Raw genomic sequence first — 14,835 nt, 5'->3', positions numbered from 1 at the left:
CAGAAAAATTTAACCAAAGGGTAGAATGTGCGGCTCTGGGAAACCGCTAGCGAACTCACGTTGGTTTTACACTCACCCCTGGCCAAATACTTCACCTGGCCCCTCCCCTACCCTCAGAAGCCATAGTTCTGCGGCCAGCATCAAGATGCAAGACGAAAGTTTTCCAATCTTTCTCAAGAATTTTTCCAGCTCAGATAAATACTCCCCTACATATTTAAGATTTGTTTGGAACCAGACCTGGGATTAAGACCCACAGTTGAGTAGATTCTCTATCATCTCTGTCCAAGTTGACCACCCAGACTTTTCCTCTAGCTCTAGACTTCCAGCAGAGTGCGAATTCCTTGAGGGCAGAGACCCTATCTTTCCATCCTTGAATCCTCAGCACCTGCCATGGTGACTCATCTAAAGAAGCATATCCAATATTAGTTGAATAAATATTTTCCTTTCCACATCAGGAGACACCACTAAAACTTTAGCTTTATTTTTAATTTATTCCATCAACAAATTTTTATCAAGGATCTGCCCATATAAAAAACAATGCTGGGTACTAGTGTAAGTGAACATAGGTAAGGCCATCTTGTTACACTAAATAACCCTTTCTTAGTTGAAACCTTTCTAGCATGTGATTATTATAGATTGTCTCATGCTCTCATGATTTTCTGGCCCTGATCCTGTGCCCTTACCCCTGCTGAGGTACTCTGATAGCTTTGTTCTTAACAATTTTAATGAATTTTCCCAGGGAATGAGATGGACTCCAGGAAGAAAGAACACCCGTAGAATATTCATCATCATCCACAGAAGAAAAGAACAATGAGGTATCCTGGAGTCCGTCATATATATTTCTGAACCCCTTCCTTACTGCTTATTTTTCCTACGTAACTACCTCAAAATTCTGTAATCCTTGAAGATGGGCCTTTGAGACGTTAGTCACCTGTCTTCTGATTTGCCAGCTAATCTAATTAAACTTCATTTCTTGATCTCTAACTCATTGTAATTACTTGGCTCAGATCACGGCAAGCAGAGCAAGTCCATTGGTCAGTATCACTAGGGGGCTATGACAGTGGATGCTCCATGGACTCTCATCCTCAATTCCAACCCAGTTCTTCCCATGGTCATAAGTATGGTTCATTTTGGGCAGCAGCCTCAAGATAAGAGGTGGACATAGCCCCGGATCATATACTGAGAGGCAGAGAGAGGTCACCAAAGCCTAGCATGAATAGAGTTAATGTGGTACCCGGGCAAGTCAACCCTGGGGATCTGAATGTGAGTAAGAAGAGATTCTTCAAAAGAGTCCATGGGAAACATCAGAATCCAAGACCAAGTTCTCAATCAAGGCAATCAGGGCCGGCAGAGAAGCGAGGAGCAAGCACAAAGGGAGAGGCTCAAACACGTGGGAGTATTTTCCGCTGTTTCCGAAAGTGAGCGGATCTATTGAAGCCCAAGCCAGGGCTCCACAGGAGCAGCACTGCTGGTAAGGGACACACCCTCCCACATGAGCTGAGGACCCTTCACAAAAGGCTACAGCAGAAGACAGCAGATTGGGAGCACAAACGGAGGCTCACTGAAATGTTATAAAAATTCAGGAACAGGAAGAATTATTTTTAGCTAGGAGTAGCTTAAAGAGTGTTTGACCTGGGACATGAAATACCCTAAGAGTTTTTTTAGCAGAGGGACGCCAACTATTCAAAGTTCCCTTGGACGAAAGACTGTGAACACCAGGGGTCTGAAGCCCAGATGCCTTCCGAGGGTGTGGGGTCAACACGAACACCCTGAGCGGTGGATGTAGGACAGTTGGGGCTAAATCATATCCCCACCAAGCCTAAAGTCTGCCTCATTGTACAGCCTATTAACACACTGCGTGGGTGCAACAGAAGGACCACACAAAATACTTTCAGCAGTCATATACGGCCTCGAGCAGCTGATTCAGGGTCCCTGATGTGTACCAACAAAACGTAAGTGCAACTCAAATTGCTGATATTGATAAGTGAAGTCAATGTGGGTTCTGACTGTTTTTTAACCTCTGAGAGTTGCATTTCCATAAATGTCTTATATCCCTCAAATCATCATGCCCCAAGGAAGATCATACATATCCCAAGGATGCCTCTGCTTTGGTTTACAGCCACCTCAAGAAAACTGTGGTCAAAACTATGTCACCCTGTTGATCATAATCATCCGACACCTTAATCAGCAGACCTGCCTCCCTAGGGTTCTTTACACTGTCCAATCTGACCTGAAAGGATGAATAGTGATCAATATAAAGGATACTCAAAACACAGGTCATGAAGACAGTTCTGAAAGGGGGTCCCAAAAATGTCTTAAATAACAGAAGAACCATTAGAATAAGTACAGAATGTCCTTGGACATCAATTTTAAAGACAAGTCTCTGCTCATTTGGATGTGTTTTTATTATATCACTTTCACAAGTTTCTTATACAGAACTGCATAAAAATTTCATTTAATTACAAGGAGATTTGGGTTTGAGACTCAGATCCACTACTCACTAGTTGTCTGGCTGTGGGAAAGTTATTAATCCTCTCTCAGCTTCAGTTTTTGTCATCATTAAAATGGGACAATAATTATACCTACTTCAGAGGGTTGTCATGAGCAAAGACTAGAGTAATATAAATAGAATGCTTAGCACCATGACAGCTCTAGAAGCACCCTGGCAGTGGTAGCTATTGCATTATTGTTTTTCAAATAATAAATGTGTCTTAGTCCGTTCAGGGGCTATAACAAAATACCACAGATTGGATGGCTTGTAAACAACAGAAATTTATTTTTCACAGTTCTGCAGGCTGACAGTCCAAGATCAACATGTCAGCATCATCATGTTCTTCTGAGAGCTCTCTTCTGGGTTGCAGACTGCCAACCTCTTCCTGTGTCTCTACATGGTGGAAGGGCCAGGGATCTCTCTGGAGCCTCGTTTATAAGGGCATTAATCCCATCCTTGAGGGCATCTCCCTCACAACCTAATCACCTCCCAAAGGCCTCACCTCCTAATACCATCACCTTGGAATCTAGGTTTTAACACACGGATTTGGTGGGGACACACATTCAGACCACAGCAAAATGCATGTATAATACTCTGAATAATGTTAAAGTTCACCAGGAGCCTTCAGAAGCTTTGAGAAATGATTGAGGAAATTGACAAAAAGGGAAGGACAAACAATGATCTGACAATCTTTCAGAGTGTGTAGGTATGACCAGGGCCATGAAGTGGATATTTTAGGGCTGCTACTCCTAGCAGAGTACAGGAGACCAAACTGATCTGCCCAAAAGCACAACTGGCTGCATGGCAGCCATTTCCCTTAAAATTTAAGTCCCCTCCCACCCAAAAGGATTCTAGCGGCCCTCTGGGATGGTCAAGCATGCCCAATGAGCAAGATGAGCTCACTGAGGCATGCAGAGGATCACAGTTCCCTCTGAGTCCTCAGGGATGCAACTTCATACCTGCTCTACTATAGGAGGGAAGAAAAAAACAAGTGGGATTCCTAAATTGCTAGGCATTGCATTTAACTGACTCTAAGACACTTTTTTTTCACACTTTAATATCTCTGAAATCACAACCTGTTTTACGATCCACAGAGTCTTACAGTTATGTCACCGAGGCACAGTCCATGTGCAGTTGTGTCCTCCTGTGCAGGCGCCAATGATGTCATCACTTTGGTTGAACGGTGTACATGGTTGTCACCACAGGTGTTGAGTTTAATTGCTGTTCAGATGTCTTTGGAAAGATTACCCTGTGATTCAGCATTGAATCGATAGTTAATGTGATCATAGGAAGGCACAGAACAGCAGCAGGATGCAAATCTGATGTTAGAGAAGTAAATATTTGTCTCTGGAGGAATGACCAAAATTACAAATTTTCTTGCAAAGCAACAACTAAGTGCTAAATGTTAAGAAAGCATCATGTCATAGTTTAATCAGCAACACTTTTTTCCTTTCTTAGTGGTAAATAAAATAATGGTACAACTTCCAATAGGTGGCATCTTAAATTTGTCAAAATGCGATATTTAATTACATCAATGATTGGTATAATTCCATAGGGTCATAAATCCTAAAATCAATACAGCTATAAATAGGAAGTAGGTGGATCTATTTTAAACCAGTCATCCTGAAAAAACACTGAAATTCAATATGTTTTTTCCAGGATAAAACCAGAAGATGTAGATAAGAAATAATTATAGATAAATATGTTCGAGGCAATGGTACCTTGCTTTTGTCCCTCCAGAAAAGGCAGTCTCTCTCTATGGGACAATTCCACCCAGGAAACCTGCTACTCACATGTTTACGTCAATGGAGGGATGGATGAGAACAGGCTAGAGAAGGGGTGAAGAGTGCTGCCAATGGTCTGGATGGGAAGGAAAGGAGATATGGAAGCTCCATAAATGGAGCTGTATGGAGAGGAGAAGCACATGGAAATTCACTGAGAGCCTCGGCCAGTGGTCCCTGTGCTGCGTGACTTGTACCCTGTAGGTTTTCACCATTCGTAACGAATTCATTCATTCATCAAATACTTACTGAGTGCTTACTGGGCCTTGGGATGCATCAATTAACAAAACAGAGAACACTCTTGATTTCATAACACATTCTAGTGGTGGTGGGGAGGGAGAAATGGACAATGATTGAAAATAATAGATATAAGTTATATACAGCTAGAAAATATTAGATGCTTTGGGAAGAATGGGCAGAGTAAAGGGGATGGAGGCGTTGAGCTGAGAAGGAGAAGACTGGAGTAAGGTAAACACAGAAGGCCTCAGTGAAAAGACATTGAAGCAACAGCCAGAATGATGTATGGGAGTAAGTTATGGGGATACCTGTTACATCAAAAGAAACAGTCAGTGCAAAGACCTTAGGGAAAGAGCGTGCTTAGCATGTTCAATACAGTTAGAAGTCTGTTCACTGGACCAGAGCAAGTGAGGAGGGTGGGGAGATGTGACAGCAGAGAGGAAACATGGACTCAGATCCCACAGAGCCTTTTAGGCTCATAGTGGGACTTTGGCTTCCACTCTGGGTCATATGGGAGATTTGAGGAAAGGAGCTATATGTCTGCCTTAGGTTCTTTAAAAAGAAAACAGGATCCAAATGTCCATTAGCGAATGAATGGATGAACCAGATGTAGTATATCCACACAATGGAATGTTATTCCGTCATAGAAGGGAATAAAGTACTGATACATGCAGCATGGAAGAACCTTGAAAACAGTATGCTACGTAAAAGACACTAGACACGAAAAGGTCGCATACTGTATGATTCCATTTATACGAAATATCCAGAACGGGTAAATCCATAGAGACAGAAAACAGGCTGATGGTTGCCAGGGGCTGGGAAGAGGGGGGAATGGGAAGTGACTGCTTAATGGGTGTGGGGTTTCCATGGGGGTGATGAAAATGCTTTGAAATTAGACAATTAACGTGGTTGCACACATTATGAATGTGCTAAACGCCACTGAATTGTTCACCTTAAAATGGTTAACTTTATGTTATGTGAATTTCACCTCAATAAAAGAAAAGAAGGAAGGGAAGGAGAAGGAGGGAAGGAGAAGAAAGAAAGAAAGACAGAGAGACAGACAGACAGAAACAGAGAGACAGAAAGAAAACAAGAAGAAAGAATGAGAGAAAGAAAAACAGAGAAAGAAGAAAGAAACAAAGAGAAAGGAAGGAAGGGAGGGAGGGAAGGAGGAAAGAAAGGAAGAAAGAAAGGAAGACAGGAAGGAAGAAAGGAAAAGACAAAGAAAGAGAAAGAAACAAAGAAAGAACAGTAAGAGAAGAGAGGCGAGCCCAGCTGCTGATGCAGCAGGACAGACGCAGCCGTGTCTGAGTCACAGCTGTGAGCCATGTCTGTGGTCCTGGTACTTCCCTTCTTGTACAATCCAGGAGAGAATGTTTTATAACAATGTTGTAAATGTGAACATTTTAGGAGCTCTAGAAAAACATTTTTTTTGTTTTTTTGGGTGTGTGTGAGGAAGATCAGCCCTGGGCTAACATCCATGCCCATCTTCCTCTACTTTATCTGGGACGCCACCACAGCATGGGCTGACAAGCCGTGCGTCGGTGCGCACCCGGGATCCGAACCTGCAAACCCCGGGCCGCTGCAGCTGAGCGTGCGAACTTAACTGCTGCACCACCAGGCCACCCCTGAGAAAAACATTTTTAAGAAGGAAATTTTTATATCTTAAAATATGAGGCATAACTAAATGCTTCCCATTATGCTTAGGAATGTAGTTAGTTTTAGAGCATCTGGTGTTGCTCCTTTTTACAGAAGAAGGATCTGAGGTCCAGGAAAGTTGAGTCACACGCCCAGTGACTCCCAGCTCAAGGAGGGGAGGATTCCATCCGTGTTTGTGAGACCCCAAAGCCCACGTGTTTCCCCCTCCCTATGCGGCCTCCCCCCCACCACTGGAGAGCAAGACAAAACAACATCTGACGTTGTGGTGGACACTACAGAAAATAAGAGATGGGACGGTGACCTAAGCAAAAAGGAGCAAGAAGAAAATCCCCTAAGGAATAGTAAAACTTAAATTTCTGTGGTATTTTATAGCTCTTGCATACGTGTTATAAAAATATCTAATTTTATATAATACTTCACAAAGATGTTCCTTTACTTGGTCTTCCCAACACTTCCATGAGAGGTAAAGGAGGTCTTGTTTCTCCCAGTTTACAGGTGAGAGAGCTGAGACAGAGAGGGGACCTGCCTTGCCTGAAGGCGCAGAGCCAGGGAGCAGCACACCTGGGCCCTGACCCCATCTCCCCGCAGCAAGCCCAGCGGTATTTCCACTGGAGCATTTTGCCTCTGGGTTAATAAATAAACATGATTTATGTACAAGCCCAAGATCTTCTGATGGGCAGTGTGAGGATAAACCTACCATTAAAAAAGTTATTATATTTTCCAGTAGCTCTTAGCAGTATCGGTCTTCTTCAAACCTGTATGGGTTTTTGGTTATTTTAGCATTTTCAGATTTGACACATTGGTGTCATCGATATCGGCCACTCGTTCTCTGGCAATGAAAGGCACATCATCCGTAAAACCTGCAAAGCCTATGGTCCCCTAACATGATTTCCACAACAAAAATAAGGAGTCAGGAGCAGACTTCCCATGCTAGCCCACCACAAAGGAGACAGAGAATAGACCTCTGCTGCTGTCCCCATCACTCTCAGCCAGCGAAGTGACAGAGAGAGACAGGAGGCACACGCACACCTCCGAGCTCCCTCCAGAGTTTTATCAAAGCACATAGGACTGAAAAATAGCCTTTCTGTCTCATTTTCTACGTGCGTCAAAAGAAGGTTCGCGGTAGTGGCAGCAGAACTGAGGCAGAGTTCAGGAAGCGTGGTGTTGAGGGTCCCAGAAATGGATGGATCTGTCTGTCAAGACGTATTACTCACTAGCCCATCTCTTCAGCACTGTGGCCCCAGGGCACCCGCGTAAGCCCCTGATCCACTCGACTCAGACTGAGCGACACGCCTGAACTTGGGGGCCAACGGCAGCACCATCTCACCCTTAAGGACGTCCCCTCACACTCCCAGTAAAAGCCAGTGTCCTTTCCGGCCTGAGGGCCACCCACCTTTGCTGCTCTCCTTCCCCTCCGGCCTCTTCTCCTGCTGCTCTCCCCTTGCTTGCCCACTCTGGCTACAGTACCTCCTCGATGCTCTGCATACGCACCAAACATGCCCATACCTCAGGGCCTTTGCACTTGCTGTCCCCTCTGTCTGACATGCTCTTCTCTCAGATGTCTGCATGGCCAGTGCTTTCAAGCCTTTGTTCAAATACCACTGTCTCAGCAAGACTATCCCAGGATACCTCTTACAGGCTGAATGGTGTCCCCCCAAGATTCCTATAATGGAGTCCTAACCCCTAGTACCCCAGAATGTGACCAGATTTGGAGATAGGGTCTTTAAAGAGGTAATCAAGTTAAATGAGATCGTCTGAGTGGGCCCTAGTCCAATCTGACTGGGGTCCTTATGAGAACAGGAAATTAGGACACAGGCACACCCCGCAGAGGAAAGACCACGTGAGGACACAGAGAAGACGGCCGTCTCCACACCAAGGAGGGAGGACTCAGAGGGAGCCAGCCCTGTGACCCCTCGATGTGAGACTTCCAGCCTCCGGACTGTGAGACACAAACGTCTGGGTTAAGCAGCCCGTCGAGGAACTTTGTTACGGCAGCCTGGCAGACAACTGCAACACTCTAATTAGAATTAACCCTCTCTGGCCCCTCTGGCTCTTTTTTCTGTTTCATTTTTCCCAAGGCCCTTCTCATCATCTAACATATGGTGTATTTTACTTAGCTTTTGTTTCCTGTCTCCCTTCACGAAAATCTAAACTCTGTCAGGACAGGGACTTCTGTGTGTCTGTTCGTTGGTGTCACCCCAGATCTAAACAGTGACTGGCACAGAGCGTGTGCTCAGTGGATTACCAGCTACACCCCAACAGGATCAGCACAGGATCCCCGTGAGGTGAGAAAGACCGGAGGGCAGTCCGGGCTCTGAGAAGGAGGCAGGAAGGTATTTGGGTGCTGACATGACCACAATGAGCTCTGCTCGGGGAGGGCCACTCTGGACGTTTGTGAGCCACAGCAGTCTGTGTCTTCTCCGTGTGCCTCTGAGACCCGGAGAGCCCACACGGGCTCCCCTCCCCTGCCTTCAGGATGGTTTCCTGCCTCTCCTCTGCATTTCAGACCAGACCAGAAGTGTAGGAGGACGGGGCCAGCCGAGCGTCCGTGCTGACGGCAGCCTCGCACAGAGTGATGCCACCACTCCTTTTGTTCTGTGTCTTTGTCTCACGACTTCCTACACTCCAGCAGGTCACTTGACTGCAGTTACACACATCCGTGTTTTCGTGTGGCAGGCCTGGGGGCTCTCTGATGCAGGAATCAGCTAATAAGAGGTCTCATCCTTCCCACAAACTTGTTTTGGTGCTAATGTCCTCCAGGGGTTCTGCCCTGAATCAGTGCACTCACTGATTCTTGCAAAATGCAATGCAAATACATATATATATTTATATATATATATATATATATGTCACTCTACTGCTCATGGCAGATCTTATATACAAGATACACATACAGATCTGATATATATTGGGCACCTACAGGGCAACATTCTAGGCAGTGAGCAAAACAAACCAAAATCCCTACCCTCATGGAGCTGAGATTCCAGCGAGGACTTGCCGTAGCCCAGGTTCCCCAGAAATAAGGCCTGAGGCGAAGCTCGTGTGCCGATGCTCCTTAGGGAGCAGCAAGAACGGCAGAAAGGAGAAACGAGGCCACCAGGACGGGCAGCACGTTCGCAGCGGCACGTCAGTGGTCTGGCTGGTCCCTTATGAAGAGAGGCAGCCGGCCTTCGCCCAGGTGAGACGTCTCAGACGGGCTGCGCAGAAACGCCGTGCCTGAGCCAGACCAGGGGCCGGAGGGAGGCCAGCTTCCTCCCGTGAAGGTTGGCCACTGGGGCGTTAACTCCTGACACCTCTGAGTATTACGGGGCCCCGTCAGGTCAGGGAAAGACAGACCCCACCACCTGCCGCACGGCACTTTTTCTGAGTCCCGTAGCAGGAGCCAGAAGTTTCACTGCAGCAGCCGCTGGGAACAAGAGAGGCCAAGAGAGTCTGAGATGGCCCATAACATGTGATTCAGAGATTTACTTTCTATTGTAATAAAAAAAAAAATCATTGTCCTCAAAAATAGCTAAGAACAATGCAGATTCACCTGCTGTAACACATGTACTGCTCTTGGGGGGGACGTTGAATGGAGGAGACTATGCGTGTGTGGGGGCGGGAGGTATGTGGGAAATCTCTGTACCTTTCTCTCAATTTAGCTGTGAACCTAAAACTCTAAGAAAATGAAGTCTATTTTTAAAAAATGACTAATAAGATGAAACAGTCCTATAGTCATGGTTCTGCTATAACAACTCCTGGTTGATAGGAAAATTTAATGCACTTTTTGTTAACTCAATGCTGAGTATTGTCATTCTGCTGCTCATAGAAGATCTCATTAGTTGCCCACAAAACCCTTCCCTTTTAACCCAGCTCACAGAATTTTGTTTGGGCGTCAATGTGCCTAGAGCCAGAATATGAACCGTGAATGATCTTACCCAGGGGTTGGCCAATCATGGCCCCAACCTGGCTCACAGCCTCTTTTTGTAACGCCCGTGAGCTAAGCAGGGTTTTTACACTTTTAAAGGGTTGAGGAGAAGGAGGAGGAGAAGGAAATATACGCAACAGAGACCATATGTGGCCCACAAAGCCTAAATATTTACTATTTTGCCCTTTCCAGAGAAAGTTTTCCCATCCCTAATCTAAGCCGATGATTGTGCCATTTCTGGCCAAAAAGACATGAGGCAAAGTCTGCCTGGGGCGTGCCTACTTTTGAGGAAAGTGGGGGAAATAGGTAACTCCTCAGGTTCCCCACTTGGGGATGGGGGATGCTTGGGGGTGCCACATCTTATTTCCCTTTTCTGAACATCATTAACAGTCAACTTAGAAATTTCCACTTCCAGCCAAGATGGAGTGACTTAATTCTTACAGGAGAGTAGGTGTCACTCTCCCCGTCTTAAGGACAAGGAATCCACAGTTCAAAGCTTATGAGGCAGTGAGGAGAAGATGTCACCTGCTCTGGGGACAAACCCCAGTACATTGGAACCACTTTCTGAAGACAAAACCACGGACAGAGAACTGGGGACGTGCTGCCATGGCCTTGGACCAGGGCTCCCAGCAGCCTCCACACCTCAGTGCTCACCACCGGAAGGGGCCCAGGAGGCTGAGGATGGCCTCCTACAGGCTGAATGTGCTCCTGGAGGTAACATTGCTCATCTGGCTGTGTCAGAAGCTATTTAATTGCTTTGTTTTAGCTTTTTTTTTTTTTTGGTGAGGAAGATCAGCCCTGTGCTAACATCTGCCAATCCTCCTCTTTTTTTTTTTTTTTTTTTGCTGAGGAAGACTGGCTCTGGGCTAACACCCATGCCCATCTTCCTCCACTTTATATGGGACGCCGCCACAGCATGGCTTGACAAGCAGCATGTCAGTGCACGCCTGGGGACCCGAACCGGCGAACCCCGGGCTGCCGCAGCGGAGCGCGCGCACTTAACTACTTGTGCCACTGGGCCGGCCCCCTGTTTTAGCTTTTTGAATGACTTTCACTCCACACCATCAGCAACATCACATTTCCCGTCATTCTTGTGAGGCAGTTGTGGTGGGAAGTGTTAGTGGGCGTCAATTGTCCCGACTCCAGAAGGAGAAAGCTAAAGAACAGAGTGTTGATGCAATCATCTTATCAGCTCACCTCAGGCTGAGGCCCAGGCATGGCATGAGCAAAACTCCTGCTAGTTCACTGAGTAGCTTTTTATCAGTCCCATCAACGACTGAGTTTCCAGGGACTAGAGATAGGAAGCCGTATGGAATTAAGGTTACCAACGGCTGGTCATCCCCTGCATCAGCCCACACACCTTGTGCTCCTGTCACACTGGACCGCTGGCCCTCGCAGCTCTCTGTCCCCTGTCATGTCTCCACCCTCTGCTCATCCAGGTCCTTGGGCCCAAAATGCTGTGCAATCATTTTTGCATCCGCCCACCTCCTGTCTACCAAGCACTTGTGAAGCGCCGGGCGTTTTCAGGTCCTGGAACACAGAGATCAACAGCAGTCTCTGTCCTTGAAAAACCACATTCGTTATGTGTCGAGAGAGACACAAAACAAATCATTAAACCACAGTGTGATAAACGCCGAGAGAGAGAGAGGTCAACTGTGCTTTGAGAATCCTGAAGAAAGAACAATTAACTATGCCGAGGTTGCAAAGGGCAACAAAAAGGGGAAATTTCACAGAGGAAAGACATTTGAACCTGTTGAAATCCTTCTTACCCTTCAGAAGATCAGCTCAAAGACAACTCCGGTGCCTTCAGCAGTGACAATGTCATCGTGTGGGTGCCCTTCCCACAGCACATTTCAAGCCCTTGTGCCCCAGACAGTTTCTGCTTGTGTCCCTCTCAAGACTGCAGGCCCTGGGGAGAGCATCCAAACGATCTCTAACCTTAGAGTTTCACCGCCCCTCGCACAGGGGGCTCTTGCACACCCTGTGATGTAAAGAATTGCTTACTGAGCTAAGTTGAATTGAGATATCTAAGGGTGTCCTTGAGTCAAGCAGCAATGCAAGACTCATAAAGTTCCTGGGCAGTCGCTGTGCCTAAAAATAGCATCTGCAGCGATGGCAAGATGAAAATGTCACAGAAGAAACAACAGCTCCAAAAAGCATCTCACAGCATGCGGGTTTCAAAAAGAAACAACGTCTGCCAGTAAGGTCAGAGTCAGTCACTTTCTAGGAGTTGAACCTGCACACACAATGCTGAAGTAAGATATAGGATGCAGAGAATGACCCAGACGGTTAGACCCCATGGAAATCGGGAATGGACTGTAACTAAAAGAGGCAGGTAGGGTCACCCTGAATATCCTTGGCAGCTGTGACAAGAAAAGAGGAGAAAGAAGGGCCACACACAAGAGAAGCCACCAGACGCAAGGTTGAGGAGTCAGGATTATTCAGGTGGGATGACCCTCCCATCCTCTAGCAGGCAGAGTAGCCGGACTTAAAGACTCCCGTGTGTGCTCCCGTGTGTGGGAGCAGGGGGCAGGCTCAGAAGGAAGGTCCTGGACCGGAGGCGCAGAAGGAAGGTCTGTGCACCTGCCCCAAAGAAGAGGAGAGAGCTCTTCGGTTCCTGTGGCCATACTGCCCTTGGCCCAAGCACCTCTACTTCCCCGTAGAGAAATCTGTTGGAGAAATAGGATTTGTTTTATTAAAAAAACTTTTAATTTTAGAAACCACAATACTATTGTTCCTGATTTTGCTTTCTTGCAGGGTCAAAAATTTACAGACAACTCAGATATGCCAAAAACTGGCTTTCTTTATTGTCCATAAGTGATATCTAAATTAGCAGACTCCATCCAGCTGCTAAGCTGATGGCAGGAGAATGGAAGAGAGAAAAAGGATGTGCAGGGCAGAATCCCAGCGTAAAACATACATTACACTCAAATTGGGTAATGGAGAAGAGTTTAATAAGGGATTGATTTTCTTTAAGGTGTGGAAAGAGTGTAAGGACCCCTACAAGAAGTAGTGCACTGCCCTAAAGCTAACAATAGCTGGAAGTCTGTAGGAAACAGAGTTGAGAGCAATTTCCGGAACCAGGAGAGAGAACTGCGTGGAGGAGGGCTATCTGCAAGGAGCTGAGGTTTGGTAGAAGTGCACAACCAACCTGCAGGGCACTCTGGCAGGAGGGTTCCAGAGGAATAAATACTCTGACTTTGCTCTCTTTCTTCAATCGCCTACTAACTTCTCCCACGTGCCAAATGCAATCAAAAGCCAGAGAGCAAGCACATATATGGGGCAACTCGCATCTGCCAGCCTCTCTGAGCACAAAGCAGAGGGGAAGAAAACAGAGGATGGATCTGGATGGCCAGATTGGCACAGTCCATCCTTTTATCTTCAGCAGCCACTCTTGTATTTGTTTAGGTGAAAAGTGTATGTCCCCTCAACATAATAAAGGCCATATATGACAAACTCACAGCCAACATCTTATTCAATGGGGGAAAACTGAAAGCCATCCTCTGAGAACAGGAACAAGACAAGGGTGCCCACTCTTGCTACTCTTATACAACATAGTACTGGAGGTTTTGGCCAGAGCAATTAGGCAAGAAAAAGGAATAAAAGGTATCCAAATTGTAAAGGAAGAAGTAAAAGTCTCACTGTTTGCAGATGACATGATTCTATATGTATAAAACCCTAAGAATCCGCCAGAAAACTATTAGAAATAATCAACAACTACGGTAAAGTTGCAGGGTAAAAAATCAGCTTACAAAAATCAGTTACATTTCTGTACATTAATAATGAACTAGCAGAAAGAGAATTCAAGAATACAATCCCATTTACAATCACAACAAAAAGAATAAAATACCTAGGAATAAATTTAACAGAGGAGGTGAAAGACTTATACACGGAAAACTATAAGACACTATTGAAACAAATTGAAGAAGACAAAAAGAAATGGAAAGATATTCCATGCTCATGGATTGGAAGAATAAACATAGTTAAAATGTCCATGTTACCTACAGCAATCTACAGATTCAATGCAATCCCTATCAGAATCCCAAAGACATTCTTCACAGAAGTAGAATAAAGAATCCTAAAATTTATATGAAACAACAAAAGACCCCAAATAGCCAAAGCAGTCTTGAGAAAAAGGACAAAGCTGGAGGAACACAATCTCTGACTTCAAAACATACTACAAAGCTATAGAAATCAAAACAGCATGGTACCAGCAGAAAAACAGACACACAGATCAATGGAACAGAATTGAAAGCCCAGCAATAAAACCACACATCCATGGACAGGCTACTCTTTGACAAAGGAGCCAAGAACATACAATGGAGAAAGGAAAGTCTCTTCAACAAACAGTTTTAGGAACACTGGACAGCCAGAGCCAAAAGAATGAAAGTAGACCATTATCTTACACCATACACAAAAATTAACTCAAAATGGATTAAGGACTTGAATGTAAGACCTGAAACCATAAAAATCCTGGAAGAGAATATAGGCGGTCCCCTCTTTAACATCGGTCTTAGCAGTATCTTTTCCAATACAGTGTCTACTCAGGCAAGGGAAACAAAAGAAAAAATAAACAAATGAGACTACACCAAACTAAAAAGCTTCTGCAAGGCAAAGGAAACCATGAACAAAAGGAAAAGACAACCCACCAGCTGGGAGAAAATATTTGCAAATCATACATCCAACAAGGGATTAATTTCCAAAATATATAAAGAACTCATACAACCCAACAACAAAAAAAAGAAAAACCTGATCAAAAA

This window comes from Diceros bicornis, chromosome 17, assembly GCF_020826845.1.
Source record: "Diceros bicornis minor isolate mBicDic1 chromosome 17, mDicBic1.mat.cur, whole genome shotgun sequence".
NCBI lineage: Eukaryota > Metazoa > Chordata > Mammalia > Perissodactyla > Rhinocerotidae > Diceros > Diceros bicornis.
The sequence above is the reverse complement of the archived record's forward strand: the minus strand, read 5'-3'. Positions refer to the sequence as shown.